This window comes from Pteropus medius, unplaced genomic scaffold, assembly GCF_902729225.1.
Source record: "Pteropus medius unplaced genomic scaffold, Ma_sr-lr_union100, whole genome shotgun sequence".
In the NCBI taxonomy this organism is placed as follows: domain Eukaryota; kingdom Metazoa; phylum Chordata; class Mammalia; order Chiroptera; family Pteropodidae; genus Pteropus; species Pteropus medius.
Genome location: NW_024355008.1, coordinates 5,993,568 through 6,011,810, shown reverse-complemented (window position 1 = coordinate 6,011,810; position 18,243 = coordinate 5,993,568). Strand labels below are relative to the sequence as shown.

Sequence of the window (18,243 nt, the reverse complement as noted above, 5' to 3'; positions counted from 1 at the left end):
TTTTGCAGAATTTTCAGAAATTTTATATTCAAATCATGTGCCTCGTGTTGATTCAATCACTCCTTTCCGTTCATGACACATCAACATCGGCCCTTGCAAGGCTTCTTGCTTTAAGTATATATGTATGTATTTATCCACGTATTTCTATGACTATGTGTTAATTCCATTCTGCTTTCCCTATGAAAACTATTTAAATTTGTTTAACGTGCACCTTTTTATTTCACTATGTTTTGCAAAGTGTGAAATATTTTGAGTAATTGTTTTAACTTATCTAAATGGATGTTATATATCCTACTCTTTCACTAAGCAATATGTTTTTAAGTTCCAATTGTATTACTATTGTATATCTAATCTATTGGTTCTATTTGCTATGTAATATCTCAAAGTATGAATCTACCATAATTTTTCCTGACATTCAGGCTGCCCCCAAATCCCTATGCTACAGAAAAAAATGTTTTTTCACAAAGTGATAGGCCCCTACAAAGCATCAGGCACTGTATTAGGCACATGAGACACATCAGTGATAGACGTTGCTGCAGTAAACATCCTCATACATGGCCCCTTGTGTATCCGTGAGAAGATTTCCCTAGTATATATATTTAGAAGCACAATCCATCAACATGCTTTATGCATTGGATTTTATTTGGCCATATGCTCCATCTATGTACCAATCACTGTGTTAAGATAATATGATGGACTAGTTAGTTTAGGCTGGATAAATATCCCAAACCAGTGAGTAGGAGTGTTGTGGAATGTAGCTTATTCAAAGCAAATAGAATGGAATATTCTGCAGAAGAAAATCAGGGAAAGTAGATGGTGAATAAATGTTGAGTAGCAAATGAAACAGATGTCCTTCCACCCCTTGCCCAATAGATTTCACTCTCTCCGGATGAGAAAAAGCATTTCAATATCAAAATAAACAAACAAACAAAAATGGTTTTTCTGATTCAGTACATCTGGATAGCACCAAAGTTTTCAATTTCTATCAAGTTCCCAGGCAATGTTGGTATAGGCCCCACATTCCAAGAATGACTACTCTAGTGTATAGGTTAAAAGTTACTAAAGGTCATCGTCCACAAGTGCTGTGAGGATCAAAGGAAATAATACACAGTAAAGTGCTTGATAATCTTAAACATGCAACTTTAAAATGATTATTACTACTTCATTTGTTATATAAATCTCAAGGTGAATAATTACATTTCATTAATCTTTGACGAGGTTTCAAGAAAAGATGGAATGATAAGCCTGATTAGTATAAGTAAACTTCACTGACTTCTCAAATTTTCCAATGATCATCTAGGTTTTTGTTAGACTGTTGTTGATTCTTCCTACAATTTCCAGAAAGACTGTGTAATCATATATTTAATTTAGTGAGAAGGTCAGGTCAGAAAGCTCACTCTAATAAAATCAGTAAAAATGGATAAGTTCAGCATCTATAAGATGGTATCTGAAAGGGATATTAATGACACTCAGCAAGCTATTTGCAAAATCAAAAGGTCATCCCCTTGTGTCTAATAAAAACCTGGAGCACATCAATCTAAGGTGACCAGAATATATTCTCAATTTAAATATGGGAGAAGGAAGCTGTGTCGTTACCTGCTTAATATGATGGTGAGTGAAAGTAAGAAAGTGGTCCCCATGAAAAATATAAAATATAAATAATTGAACAGTAATAATATATTGATGTATATCCAGTACCGTCTAGAGAAGAGGGTAAAGGTTTTTAGTAGACATAAGATACTAGAGATGAATAGTTTTAAAATAACTATTTTTAAAAATAGTTAAGAATAAAAATAACAAAAAATAACAGCGTTAATCTTAGTTTTTAGCAAATAACTGGTAAGACCATGAATAAATAATTTTCTTGAATTAAGCTATATCTTGAGTTTTTGGTTTGGTTTGGTTTGATCGTTAGCCTCATGGTTGCCTTGAAAGAGAAAAGGCAATACCCTGGACCCTAGGCATTGAGGTTCTCTAACATTACAAAAATCCAAATATATTTCCCTCTTTCCTTTACTGCCAATTAGCTAGAAGCTAGATCTCTATTACATTGACTCAGAGGAGGTATGTGGTAACATGTAGGCCCTTAAAAAATACTTTAAAAGTTGTGAAGGAAGTAGAAGGGAAATAGGGAGTTCTTGGGAATAATATAGAAATATATATTGGAGAAGGAAATGGTGAAGATGGGCTTAACTTATTTTATCATTCCTAGAAAAAAGTTTTCCTGAGCTATGGTCTCTGAAACATGTATCATTGCTCATATTTGATAGTTTGGTTAATGAAAGTTCATTTCTAAGAGCTATTCAATTTCAGGTTAACTAACAAGTTTGAATTTCTGGGACCACAAAGTTAAGGGCCACACCCTATCCCTTGTGCCCTGATAACCACACCAGGTTATTACCACTTTAAGAGTTCCTGACTTAGCAACTTGCTTACTCCTTTAACATATTTTTTTCAATGCAAAAATTTAGTTATTTTCTCTGAAAAAAAAATTTTAAAACATATTAGTCTTTATGCCTTCTAATTTGGTGAATAAAACATGCTTCGGTTTCAAAAAACATAAATATTACAAATATGATGGTGAATCTCTGACCACACATAAAGCTGTTCTGTCATGTGTGAATATGTTAATATTAATTTAGAACATTTATCATAATGTATTTTATATTGATGTAGTAATATGCAAAGAAAGAATAATAAACTACATCCAATTTCTAAACATTAATTATGAGACATTACTAGGCAAATCATCATAATAAATCTCTGAATTTAGGGGCCATCTAGTTAAGCTAACCCAATTCTAGAGAAATATGTTAGTGTCAAACACGGGTTCATATGTAATTATAAGACTTCTACAGTATCAGAGTGATTAGATTTATTTTGTTTATCTCCAGAGGAAGGATCAGTGAGTAGAATTATAAGAAGTACATTTTTTTTTCAGAAAGACATTTCTAAGAAATAGAACTGTTGAAAAATTGAATGAACTTACCCCAAACTGAAAATCTTCAAGCAGCGATTGTATGATCACTTATGGGTGATACCGAGGGCATTTGGATATCATATAAAGAGTAGACCAAGTGACTTCAGAGCTCCAATCTCATTTGGAATTTATGATTCAGTGAAAATAGGGTTTGAGGACTTTCTAATAATTTGAGTCAATTTAGTTTCAAAATTAAAAAATCTAAATAAGACCGCAAAAAAATACTATATGTATATATATACACACACATATATATAGTATTTATATGTACATATATATATATATACATATATGTGTGTGTGTATGTGTGTGTGTGTGTGTGTGTGTGTGTGTGTGTGTGTGTGTGTGTGTGTGTGTATCACACTCTCTAAGTATAAATTTATTCTCTGGTAAATGTTCTTTTTATTCTTTATATTCTCCCAGCAGGCAGAACTAGCAAGATGGGTAAGCAGACAGCCCAGGGGCAAATATATCAGTGATTCTGTCCTTCTCCCCTTATTCTCTGATTTCTAGCCACCTTGCCCTTCTTTCAGTTTCTTAGGGCTGTAATCCTCCTATCTCAGAGACTTCACACAGGCCACTCACTTGGACTCGGATCCTCACTCTCTCTCCTTGCTTTCAGTCTCCTCTGGAAGTAGAAGTAGCCAAGGATTTCCTGAACCAAGAGTCGGGAAGACAGAAACAATAACACATGCAGATCAGTACAAGTGGCATTGACTAAATCTCAGTGTGAACCAATAATCCAGGACCAGAGGCAAAGCATAAGGCTTCAAAACCCTGGGGAAGAAAAAGAGCCTCAAGAAAGACTGAGATTAAAATTTCCCAAAAGCCCATTGAAAAGCAAAGTCAGAAATTAAGTGGTTACAGAAAATAAAGGGATCCCTCTTTTATACCCAAGTTATGTACTGAGATTCATGCCAACTGCTAGTGAATGAAAAGAACCTATCACCTATTCGATCATCAGATATTGAAAATTTTAAAGCTTATATTCATTCAGTTTTTAATGTTTCCACTGGGCTTTATGCTATTTTTTTCTTCCTGACACTCTACACTGTCACAGTCTCTGCTCCTGAATTGTTAATTAGTGAAAGCACAATCTAAATCACATTGTGAAAAGTTCATAAGAATGTGTTTTATATAGTGTATGCCCTTCTTCCATCCACTACTTCACTGATAATAATATGTAGTCAAAGTAGCATTTTTTTCTTTAAGGACACTCAGTGTATAGAGCACTATTTAATCTTTCTTGAAAAGAAATGTCAAATTTCTGCCTTGAAAATGTCGAATGACAATGGTTTCTCAGTCCTCCAGTGAACACTTGTTTAAATGTTCCTTAAGTTGAAATTTTCTCTACTTTTGACCTAAATATTCCCTACTGTAGCACATGACCATTTTATCTTATTCCTTTCCCCTTGTCTAGAAGAAATAATAGCTCCCTGGTCTCTACTTAATATCCCTTTATGTCATTATATATTGTGGTTTTTAACTTCTCTCTCTCATTGTGAATAGGTTGACAGTGCTCACATCCCTTAACCTTGACTTCTTACTCTCATTTTTCAACCTTCTCTTCTATGTAACGTGTGAACTCTCCCACTGTCATTCATTTTCACCTCAAGTGTACATCTATTTCAGCAAGCTGAAGATGCTAGGATCTTACTACAGATTAAAACAGAAGGAGTGCTAATAAACCCAAGGTGGCCCTTCTGAATTTTAAAATCAGTTTGAAATGATCAACCTTATGAAGTGCTTTCATGAGGTTTCCAGAGCCATTTGAATTAAAAGCATCTTGCTTCACAGCATGATAGGAAGTCACTGTTGAACATGAAGATTGCCGAAGGCTGTGGAATACTTGACTGCTTTGATCACATTACTATCTTGCCCAAAGTTCTCTCCCTCACCAAAGAATTAAAGCCAAAAGTCCATATGCTGGGACTGAAAGCCCAGCTACAACACATGTCTTCAGTTTTATTACATACTACTTTTTATACAAAAGCCTTCGCCTGAGTTTCATTGAGCTATTCAGTATGTACTCATTCTAAGTTATACCTATACATTCATGTTTAGTACATAATCTATTCAACACATTAGTTTAATCTTACTTAGTGTCATATAATTCCATGTGCTAATTTGTATATATGTTACCTTCTTATAGTAAAATCTCACTGCTTTAACTCTTTAAAAGCGATCATTCTGGGAGGAGGAAAAAATGGCATAGATGACAGAGGCTCTGCCAAATCAAAGTTGTAATGGAAACAAGGAGCAGCAGCAAGGAAAAATCTCCTGGGATCTAGAGGAACAAGCCATAGAACTAGGGAGAAGTCCAAGAAAGCACCCTGCAATGGCAGAAGGTAGGACAGGGTGAGAACACCGGGCTGCCTAGTACTGAGCCGAGGAGTGACATGGAGGCTGCGGCCATGGCAGTGGCAGAAGCCTCTTAAAGGGGCCGTGGCCGTGAGCGGATTTTCACAGTGACGGACCTGCTCGCTCTGAACACCAGTGCCAATTTGGCTGTGTGCAGGGGGCACCAGGGACTTACAGGGAGACATTGTTGGAGTGAAGACTGAGGCGAGACACACTCTGTACAGAAGCGCTTGCAGTATCCATTGTTCCCTGTTGAACCCTCCCCACTCCCAGTGTGCAGACACAGTACCACCATTGCTGTGACATCATCAAACTGGATAACAGAGGTCACTCTGCCCAGAGGATTCCCTGAAACCCCGCCTTTCCCAACTCACAGCCCCACCCAAGCCACATCCAGGTGTATCCTCAGCGAGTCAGATGCTCCTTGCTGAGCACTGCCTAGACTCACACTGGTGTCAGCTGGCCTTGGTTTCTGGTATGGCCTTTTGAGGCAAATATACACACAGCATCTGTGGATTGCTTGCTAAATCTTAACATGTGGCCCCAGAGGGATAGAGGTTTGGGCTAAGTTTGGCCTGCAGCTGAACCCCTCTCAGGACCGTGCCACTGGACACCTACTTCACAAATCTATACTAATAAGACTGGGAGACTTAGGTGCTTTGCTTAGTACATAGAAACAGACATGGAAAAACAGCCAAAATGGGAAGAAAAAGAAGCAGAAACCATATGAGAGAAGAGAAAAGAAATCTAGATATAATGGAGTCAAGTAATCTAACAGATGCACTGGTTATAAAGACGCTCAATGAACTTTTGGGAAGTGCAGATAAATTCAGTGAGAACTTCAACAAAGAGATAAAAAAACATAAAAATGGAAATGGAAATTATAAAAGTGAACCAGTCTGAAATGAAGAACACATCTGAGATGAGAAGTATATTAAATGGAATAAACAAAGGAATAAAGAAAGTGAATAATGGATGTGGTTCCACAGTGTAGCGGTTAGCACATCTGCTTTACACGCAGAAAGTCCTGGGTTCGCTCCTCAATGGAGCCACGGTCCATGGTCTAAGGCCATGCCATCCTGAACAAGCCCGATGTCTGATCTCGGAAGCTAAGCAGGGTTAGGCCTGGTTAGTACTTGGATGGGAGACCACCTAGGAAGATCAGGTGCTGTAGGCATAAAAAATAATAATAATAATAACAACAATAAATTGAATAAAGAAGAGGATCAAATGCCTTATCTTAGAGGATAGGAAAGCCAATCAGGACACTCAATCAGAATCGCAAGAAAAAAGAGGCCAAGACTATAAAAATAATTTATGGAGGATGTGGGACACTATTAAGGCTCCAAATATTCGTCTGATTGGCATAACTGAAGAAAATCAAGATGTTGAACAGCTGTTTGAAGAAATAATGATGGAAAACTTTCCTAACCATGGTGAAAGAAATGGACATAAAACCCCAAGAAGCTCAGAGAATTCCAAAAATCAGGGATCCAAAGAGGTCCACACCAAGACACATCATAATTCAAATGGCAAAGGTTAAATACAAAGAAAGGATATTAAAAGCAGCAAGAGAAAAACAAATAATTACCTATAAGGGAACACCTATAAGACTGGCAGCCGATTTCTCAAAAGAAACTGTGCAGGACAGAAGGGCTTGGCTAAATATATTCAACAGGATGAAGACTCAGGATCTACAACCAAGGATATTTTATCCAGCAAAGCTATCGTTTAGAGTTAAAGGACAGATAAAGAGCTTCTCAGACAAAAATAAGCTAAAGGAATTTATCATCACCAAGCCAGTATTACAGGAAATGTTGGAGGGACTTTTTTAAGAAGAAAAAACATGTATCAAAAACAGAAATAAAAAATGGTAACAACCACATTCCTATCAATAAGTACCTTAAATGGAAAAGAATTAAGTGCTCCAATCCAAAGATAGAGTGGCTGAAAAGATAAGAAAACAAGACCCCTACATATGAAAAGGAAAGAGATGGAAAAAGATATTGTTTTGATGGACTTAGAAGGTATTTAAGTCAGACAGAGAAAGATAAACACTATATGATTTCACTTACATGTAGAATCTAAGGAATAAAAAGAACAAACTAATGAAAAATACACTCACAAATATAGTGGACAATTTGGTGTTGGACAGAGGGTTAGAGGTGTTAGGGGGCTGGGAGAATGGGGTGAAGGGCTAAAGAAATAAATTAGTAGCTGATGGATGGTCACAGGGATGGGGAACATGGCATAGGGACTGCAGTTAGTATTAATACATTGGCTAGGTGGAGGGTCAGGGAAGGAAGGGTGCAATTGGGGGGCTCATTTTATGAACTATATAGATGTCTAAAGAATGTACTGTATACTTGAAACTAAATTAAAAGAAAAAAGAAAAAAAAAGTGATCATTCTGAAGGTATTTTAGGTACCAAGAAAGGATAAAACATCTGATGCCAATATGCATCTTTTCAGCCCAAATGAATAGCTTTTTCACACAAGTATCTTACTCTTCTGATTAAAGCCAATGTGGTCAGAATACTGCAGATAGATTTCCAGAGGGTTGTCTATCTCTAGAACTACCTATGAGGTACTTCCAGACAAAGGAAATGAAAGATGAAAGTGAGGACTGCTAATAGGAGAAGAAAAAGGAGCATACTTTTCTCATCCTATCAATCCATTTACATTTCTAGTCTTGTGAGGGTCTTTCTTAAGAGTCACCTGAGACCTATGTGCAAAGTTGACTCTAAATTAAAATGCCATTACTAATATCAAATAGCTAAGCCTACTTAATATCAGCTCCCCTAGCAAAGAAAAATGCCTCCAAGGGAATATATCTCAATGAACCAATATATTTCACACTAATTTGGGCCAATTGTACTCATTCAGGAGTTATTCCAAATGTACAAGTGCCTGAAAATTAGCTTTATATAATATAACAGTATGGACCATCTGGGACAAACATTCAATTTGAATTTTTATATGAAGTAGGAAACAAGAGAGGCAAAACCTCTGCACTTTGGGTATTTCATTTTTCAGTTGGACAAAAGTCAGAACCTTCAGTGGAAAATTTGTCATAATGCCTAGAAAGGTTACAACTAACTTAAATTGGCACCAAATGTGATCTAACTAATTTGTTAGTTGTAGAGAAAGTTGACAGAGTTTTCTTAATATTTAAATTATTATTTTAAACCTTTTGTCTACAAACTGTCTCGGTAGATTTAAAAATCGTTAATAAAGGCTATGTTTCACATTTTCAATAAATTGCCTTTCTTTAAAGATTAGTAAAATATCATATGTGATTATAGCTGAATAAATAATGATCAAATTATAAAACAGCATTTTTAAATAATAATCCTACAGAAATCTGTCAATTTCAATGATTCTATAATTTTAAAATCAATTAATTTTCATGTGCTGCTATAGAATTACATGTCTGGTTAAACATTTGAAGACTTGAAATTATATTATCAAACATTATATTATCAAACCGTATATGTTAGATCTCCTTGGCCATCATAAATTGTCAATAAATTTACACAGATTATGAGGGCCAAGAACAGAAGATAATAGTATTAGGTCATCTTTATTTTTGGAACTTTTAAAAATTCTCTTGGCAAAATTAAGAAAGAAATATATATATATATATATATATATATATATATATATATATTTCTTTCTTATATATATATATATAAAAATATATATATATTCCAGATTTTATATATATATATATATATATATATATATCTGGAACATATTTAAAAACCAATCTAAAAAAATGCATAGTAATAATATATTACAAGAAAAGAAATACTGGTTTATAAATATGTGGGTTTTCTTCAAGATCTGTTTTCTATGGATTTCAAATATATTCTTGCAGATACCTATAATTCATAGTGCCTAGAGTTTCAAGTGACTTTTAAAATATTAAAAATGTATATAAGTCACATATAACCAAAGCCATAATTAAAATACAAGCAATAAATTTATAGCTAAAACCTCACAACTTAGATGTATTGCTATTTTTTCAAATTGAAAAGGAGATAAAATGGAGATTAATGTAGAAAACTAAGATTTTCTATGAAAATATATATGGACATGAACAGAATAGATATTTCTAGCAGTTAGTATTTAAATTACTGGCTTTTATGAAAGATTTATCAGATAAAAATGGTACTTTTCAGGTAGAATGAGGTATACAAATGTACCTCAAATGCCTGCCTAGTTTTAATATTTTATTGAGACTTTTTAAATAGAAAAATTGTTAAGAACATAAATTGGTAGGTTGATAGTAGTTCAATTTTTTATCTTTGGCACTTGGCACTTCTCTTCCTGAAAATTATTATCCTTGCATCAGAGCTTCATGTTGTATAGGGGCAATACAAAGGAGAAAGATATAGAGATTAAGGAACAGAATGAGAAGCTGTTTACAGGTGTTAAATGAAATAAAGACAGTTCCCCATTTAATGTTAACTAAATATCTGTTATTTAGAACTGAACCCACCCCAGTGTTAGATGGTAAAGATGTCAAATACATTGTCCTAGCTATTAAGGAATTGTCTATTGAAAAAATATTGATTATTATAGTTACAGATTAGTCATTACCTAAATTCCAGGCACAGTATTCACCTCTGAGGATACAGATCTCAAAGGTACTAGTCCACTCTCCATAAACTTAAAGCTCAGGAGAGAAACAAAGCACAGGTAACCAAACACAAAGGAATGGAAGTGGCCAAAGAAGCAGTCAGCATTGTGATGGTCTGGTGGCAAAGTCACATCAGAATGTAGTTGCTGTAGGAGAGGAGAGTGCAAGACCTAATTGGTGACAGTCAATAATAGCTTTTGGATGAGGTCGCCCCTTGGGCTGACTGTTGAAAAATGACGCCAATCAGCCAATGTAGGTAGCAGGAACATTCAGGCACAGAGAATAGTTCATAGAAACGAGCCAAGGTTAGAAGAAACATGATATAGTTAAAAACTGGCAAATTCATATGTATGGCTTAGCTTGAGAGTGAGAGGTAGGGACTAAGATTTATGCATACATGTACTGATACATGCATTCAAAAGATGTATATGGAGAAGTGACTATAGGCCAGCACCCTCATTAATGCTGGGGATATAGTAATGAACTAGAGAATTTCTGACTTTATGAAATTTAAAATACATCAAGTCAAATAAAATTTAGCTAAGTAATTACAGAAATCAATAATTGCTTATGATGATGAAAATAATGCCCAAAAGAAATAGTATAAGGTATTTTAAAGTGATCTAATTGAGAGAGGTGGCAAAACCGTTCTGGAATTTTAAAGAAGGTGAATAATTTAAAATGAGCAGGAGTTAGCTAAGAGAAAAGAAAGCAAGGGGAGAAGAACTAAGCATCCAACACACCTTACAGATTATATTAAGGCTTTGTAATAATTCTAAGAGCAACTTAGAAGTCACAGGAGGACTAGCGACCTTGAGCATTTTTTCATATGTCTATTGGTCATCTGCCTTTCCTCTTTGGAGAAGTATTTGTTCAGGTCTTCTGTCCACTTTTTATTGGACTGTTTTTTGTTGTTGTTGGATTGTATGAGTTCTTTATATATTTTGGATATTAACCTCTTATCAATATATCATTAGTGAAAATCTTCTCCAAATCAAGTCACTAATTATCAGAGAAGTACAAATTAAAACCACAATGAGATATCATCTGACACCGGTCAGAATGGTTATCATCAATAAATCAAAGAACAACAAGGGTTGGCAAGGAGACAGAGAAAAGGGAACTCTCATACTTTGTTGGTGAAATTGCAAATTGGTACAGCCACTATTGAAAACAGTCTGGAGGTTTCTCAAAAAAATTAAAAATGGATCTTTCTTTTGACCCAGCAATAGCACTTCTGGGTATTTATCCAAGGAAAGCCAAAACAATAATTTGTAAAAATCTATGCACCCCAATATTCATGGCAGCACAATTTACAATAACCAAGATATGGAAGCAACTTAAATGCGTATCAACAGATGATTGGATAAAGAAGTTATGGTTCATATATACAATGGAATATTACTCAGCCATTAAAAAAAAAAAATGAAATCCTACCATTTGCAACGATATGGATGGATCTAGAGGTTATTATGCTGAGTGAAATAAGTCAGACAGAAAAAGATAAATACCATATGATTTCACTTATATGTGGAATCTAAGGAACAAAAAGAACAAACTAATCAAAAACAGACTCACAAATATAGTGGACAATTTGGTGACGGATAGAGGAGAGAGGAATTTCAGGGGCTGGGAGAATGGGGTGAAGGGTTAAAGAAGTACAAATTAGTAGTTGATAGATGGTCACGGGTATGGGGAGCACAGCATAGGGAATGCAGTTAGCATTTATATATTGGCTAGGTAGAAAACCAGAAGAGAGAAGGAGCAATTAGAGGGATCGTTTTATAAATTACATAAATGTCTAACCAATATACTATATACTTGAAACTAGTTTTTAAAAAGAAAGAAAGAAAAAAAGAATAAAAATATAAAAAAATTTAAAACAAAAAAGAGAAAATAAATCCTTAAAAAGAGACTTGAGAATCTTCAGCACTTCAAGTAAGGTGAATTTAAAGAAGAAATAAACAAGCAAAGTATAAGGAAATCTAGGATAAAGTATTGTCATGAAGGTCTATCAGATAATGTTTCAGAAAGGATGCAGTCATCCATTGAATATGAAAAGAGAGCAAATAAGATTTAGAACTAAAAAGGGTCTGCTAGATTTATTAACATGGAAATTGTGTCTTGTCGAGGGCTGTTTCAGTTTTATCTGGATATGGAAATCCATTTGGAACATAAAGATGTGTGAGTGAGAGATGAAAAACTGAAAATGAGGGAGAAGAAAAATATTTTGAGAAGTTTGATTCTCAAGAGTAGAACAGTGGTATAGCAGTAGGTAAAGAGAATGTGAAATCAAGAAAAAATTTTGGAAAGAAGCAGAGGTCAGATCATAAATAGTTTTGCATGTCATGCTAAAAAATATTAATTTTTATCTTGAAATGAAGAGGTAAAATAATGGAAACATCAAGCATATCTCTGAGGTTTCTTAGCTTGCAAAACAATCTGTACATGTATACTACTTACTGAGAGAGGGAATAAAGAAGAAAAATAGATTTGAAGATTTATGTGCTCTTACTGAGTTTAAAGTGTCTACAAGACTTCCGAGTGGTGTTGTCCAGTGGCTGCTACATTTATATGCTTCTTAGGAGAATTATCTGGGAAATCCATTTGGGGAGAGAAAACAAGAAGTAAGCAAATACTATGTGTAAAATTGAGTTGCATAGATGCTAAGCCTGTATGGGAATCCAAGGGAAAGTCTATCATTAAATAAAAATGTAAAAAACATCTTTACCAAATAGGTAGGATTTCAGTCTGTTTTGTAGTAGAGGTAAAAACTGTGTAACTGTAGCAGAAAACCAGGGGAAAGTAGAGAGTGTTACGAAAAGTCAGAACATGTATAAAAGCATGGAGGAAGAAACATATGTGGTCAATAGGAAAGAAAGAAGGTCGGGTTGCAAAATTTTTTTCCTAAATCAACTTGAGTTAAAGTGCACCATCATTTGATCAATACATTTTTTTATTTAAATACACACACACACACACACACATACACACACACTAAATCAGAGTTCATGAACAGAAAATTTGTGAGGGGACATGACTAGCAAGACATCTGGGTAGTGAGTTATATTCTTACCATATAATTGCTATAACTGAAGTGAAGAAAAGATGATTTCTAATAAAATTCTTTCCCTTCTGTTATGATTAATAATTTTCAAAGTGCCTTCATGTTCATTATGCATTTTATCTTTCTATCTACTTTGAAATACAAAGACACTTAGTGATTGCCTAAGACAGTAAGCTAGTGTGGTAGCCACCAGCCCCCGAAAGACACACAGACCACCAGAAATCAGTGAGTTATAGGAAACACACTCTTTATTCAGCCAGCTGGGTCTGCCAGGGGTACACAGACCCCAAATTAAGTAGCCCCGAAATGTAGAAGTACAGGATTTTTAAGCCCTAAATCCCATTCCTCATTCTGTCTGAACACAAAAGTCTATTTTTCTTCTATTTACTAACTGTCAACCCACAGGTAGGTTGTGCAAGCGGGGGTACAGAAGCAGAAAGCTTTATTGTTCCCATGGGTGATAACCTGTTTCCATGGGCGATAACCAAGCAGTAATTTTCCGGCCAGCACACTAGTAAATGACCAAGAAAGATTTGACTGAATTCTTCTACCTCCCATTATAAACCACTTTCACAGTATAACTGTATTGTGTTAGCCATGTAGGTCCTTTACATAGTGTAAATGTGTAGTTTATCCAGTGAATATTTGCTCATTTTGTTGTGTTTTTGTTCTTTGTTTTTATAAAACTAAATCCTTCAATTACTCTAATGTAGATAAAGACACACATTTTTCAAAGTTAAGACCATAGCAACCTCTGCAAAGGAATCAGTGATGGCCATAATATCCAGCATATCTGTAGTCTCCTCATTGCCTCAGGTAAGAAAGATATCCTTAGAGAGGTAATGCTATTTTAAAATGTTTTCCAGCTCTATGACCATATAAAATGCAGGCGAGGCTATGGATGGTATCCTGCACTCAGATATACCTGTTGCTGGAGTTTCCATGAAAATAAAGAAACTGGCCATTTTTTTTAAATGCACTTATAGAGGTATGTGGAAATCAACAATGAGAAGATTCTTAATATGTATATGTTTTCTCCTTTGGAAAAGGAAAAGCTGTGTTCATGCTTCAATGAAGAGCAACAATGGTAATGACCCTTTCAAAATAAATTTTCAAGTCTGTAAGATAAAAATTTTATCTGAATTTGAGAAATATTACTAATGTTTACATAATAAATTCTGGCTTATTATACATATTTTTGCAGCCAGTGTGTGTTTGATAAATTATAATTTTTAGTCAATTTCTCACATAGTTTTCTTATTTAGGAAATTTAAAAAATTTCCTCCATTTTATAAGACTTTTAATAAAAACTTTCTAGCACCTGTTTTATTAATTAGACCCTTAAGAGAGCCATAAAATGACATAAATTCCCAGCAAATATCTATCACTTATCTATTAATCACATTCAAAATTTAACCAGGGGTGTTCTTAAAGAGAGAAGATAGAGAGAAAGAATACTGTATGTTGACATATATATTTATAGAGAGGGCAATAATAAACTCCCAAGAGCAGTAAAAATCACAGAAAGGTGACCTGAGAGACACTGGACTTTAACTCTAGGTTCCTTTGATCTGATGGTGATTATCACTATAATGTAGTGGATAAGAGAGATGTGGCTTCCAGTTCCAAATTTGTGTAGCATATAGACATAAGTTTCCAGCCAAGACAGAGTATCAAGGACTAGATATACTCTTCTACCTGAAACAATCATTAAAATCAGACAAAACATGAAATAAATGGTTTTTGTGACACTGGACATCAGGCAACAAAAGACATATGAGAAACAAATGAAGTAAGCCCTACTATTGCCCTGATATAGGTAATAAGAAAAAGAGGGAAATAAAATTAAGTCAAAAAACATATTCAATCCAAAAGAAGACAAAAATAAAGAAAAGGACCAAAGTTCAGATGAGACCAGTAGGAAACAAATAGTAAGATCATAGACGTGAACCCCATCATATCAATAATCACATTAACTCTAAACACTCCAATTAAACACAGAAATTGACAGATTAGTTAAAAAAGCAAGACCCAAATGTATGACACCTAGCATATTATCCAGCTATTCCACTTCTAGGTGCTTTCTCAAGAGAAACAAAACCATATGTCTATACAAAACTTGTATTAAAAAATGTTTCTCCTAGCTTTATTTGTAATGACCCCAAACTAGAAATTTCAAAATAGTCATGTTGAGTGAAAAAGCCAGACAATATAAAAATAGTACATATTGTATGATTTCATTTGAAAGTAATTCTAGGAATGCATACTAAAATATGCATTTTTACATGTAGATTGCCTGGGGATATGTCAAGGGGTGGTGGTTGCAGAGAAGTAAAGAAAGGAGGGATTACAAAGTAGCATGAGGGAACTTTTGAGGGTAAAGGATCTGTTCGGCACCTTGATTTTGCTAGTGGTTTTACAGATGTAGACATATGTCAAAATATATTAGATTGTACACTTTGGATATGTACAGTTTACTGTATGTCATTATACTTTAATAAAGCTGTTTTAAAAATCTATATGACCTTGGGAAATTACTAAACCTTGAGTTTACTCACTTGTAAAGTTATAAAATCTGTTAACTTTATAAAGTTATTTCATGGACTAAATGAGATACTTTTGTGTCCAGAGCTTAAAACATTTCCTAGCACACGAGAAAGGCTCAATGAGAATTTCCAGGTTTTTTTACAGAGTACGAGATGGTATATACTCTTCTTCCTTCACCCCACCCCACTGCGTGGATAGCACCATGTACATAACCATGAACTTTCATCATGCCCCCAAAACAAGTAATCATGATAGCGCCTCTGTGAGTTTGTTGGCAAGAAATTAATCTTCTAGCATTTCTGGGCTGCCTAATGCTTGACTGCAGTAAATTAACTCTCGTATGCTACCCCTGCTTTGAAATCTGTCTGTGTGAACCAAACTGATATTATGCAAAGATTTTTGCTGGACAAAGTGACAGGATCAGGATGGAATGTGAGAGAGCTGCAACAGAAGTAATTCTGATAAGTATTTTGATATTCTAAAACTGAAGTGTAAGGATTCTTCATCCAAGACCTCAGTTTCATGGTTATTTTTACATAAAGCATATTTTTTATGATATAAAAGATACACCTTTGTGACAGACTGCTGTAGGCTGAATTGTGTCTCCCAACTCCAAAATTCATATGTTGAAATCTTAAGCCCAGTACCTCAGAATATACTCGTATTTGGAGATAAGTTCTTTAAAGAGGTAATTATATTAAAATGAGATCTTTTTTTTATTATTATGGTGACATTAGTTAACGAAATCCAGTAAGTTTCAGGTGTACAATTTAGCAGTAAGGCATATATATATATTGCATTGTATGTTCACCGCCCATAGTTAGATTTCTTTCTGTCACCACATATTTGACTCCTTTTACCCCATCTACTTCCCCCCTTCACCCTCCCCCTTACCCTCTGTTAACCACTAGTCTATTGTAGGGTGGGCCCTAATCTAATATGACTAGTGTCCTTAGAAGAAGAGGAGATTAGGACACAGACACACACAAAACAAAGAGGATATGAAGACAAGGAAAAGAAGGTCATCTACAAATCAAGGAGAGAGGACTCAGATGAAATTAACCCTGCTGACATCTTGACTTTGGAATTCTAGCTTCCAGAGCTGAAGAAAATATCTATTGCTTAAGCTGCCTAGTCTGTGGTATGTTCTAACAGCAGCCTTAGCAAACTACAAATACATGAACCATTTTAATTATTTTTAAAAACATTTTCTCTCTTCTATCTATAAGTACCCACCATCTTATCTCTAGCTCACTGAATTAATTGTTTTGCTTGGGAGTACTTATCATACCTACATATGATTTTATGTAGGCACACAAACTGTCCTCAAAGTCCACTGTATATGTGATTTTTCCTTCTCTAATGCCTTTCTGACTTTGCCTGCTGCTAATTGTTTTTTTTGGAAGTGTTATTCATTCTTTGGCCTTGCACCACACTCATTTTAGAAGCAGAGTTTTCAGGAATCCTACTTTTCTTTTCCGACAAGTGGTCATTCCAGCTTACACAATGAAATATTTTTCTCCCACTCAAACTTCAAAATGTAAAATTTGTGAAATAGTGATATATAAATCTTTCTTGCAAAGCATCAAGCAAGTGAAATATGAAACATATGAGGTACAATTTTTTTAATTCAGAATTTTACCTGTTTCTTTATTTAATAATTCAATTCTATGTTTTGGTATCAAATTTAGTTAAATATGTATTGGTACCAAAGCCAAACAAGTGAAGTGATCATTGAAAAGAATTATAGTGATGGCATCTTCTTTGGCAGCTAAATTAAGGCTTCCAAAACAACTATAACTTTGGGGAGGCTCTGAAAGAAGAAAAACAAAGAGGAGATGATCTTAGAGAAAGAAAAGAAACAGGGAGAGTAAATTTAGTGGTTAAAATCAATTGTTTTCCCCTTTGCAGTCATTTTCTCTATCTACAACATGTTTATATCAAAATTTTTAACATTTTTGTCTGCTATACTTTATTAGTATATTAGGAACTGGGACTGTTGCTTAAATTAATGGTTTTCCAACCATAGTCCCCATCCTCCTGCATTAGAATGACTTAGTGTGATTGGTAAAAATGCAAACTCCTGGGCCCATTCCTGACCTACTGAATCAGAATCTTGAAGAGAATGGCTCAGAAATCTGTATTTTTATTATGCTTCAATGGTCTTTTTCTTTTTCAGTCTGGGAACTACTCTCTTTTCTGTGATGGCAGGTAAAAGATGATGGTGATATCATTTTAAAAAGAAAAGTGACAAAGTAAGTAGAACCCAGGGAAAGTGGCAGTAAATAGAACAGGTAAGTCTATTGATACTCTCAATGCTGCTGTTGAAGACGGAAAGTGCTGTGAGGCTGGAAATAATTTCTTGTTACAAATAAGAGGAGGATTTAAGAATGCATTGTTAATAAATAGTTCTAAGTTCTCAAGAGATCAATGTCTTTATGAACCAAGTTCAATATGTCTATTTATGGTTGAGTTTCATATTTAACACTGATCCTTGAAAATATTTTAGTTTACCATACAGAGGCTAATTTTTTCCTTTTAAATCAAGAATTAGAATATATTAATTGCATGAAGTACTTCAAGCAAATAAAAATGTGGGGTTTTTTGGTGTTTTCCAAAAATAAAAAAAGAGCTTTATCACTGG

General features: G+C 34.5%; 1 pseudogene; it reads left to right on the top strand.

Moving 5' to 3' along the window:
- Positions 1 to 6,402: 6,402 nt before the first annotated feature.
- LOC120598195 (uncharacterized) lies at positions 6,403 to 6,518 on the top strand (annotated as a pseudogene).
- Positions 6,519 to 18,243: the final 11,725 nt, after the last annotated feature.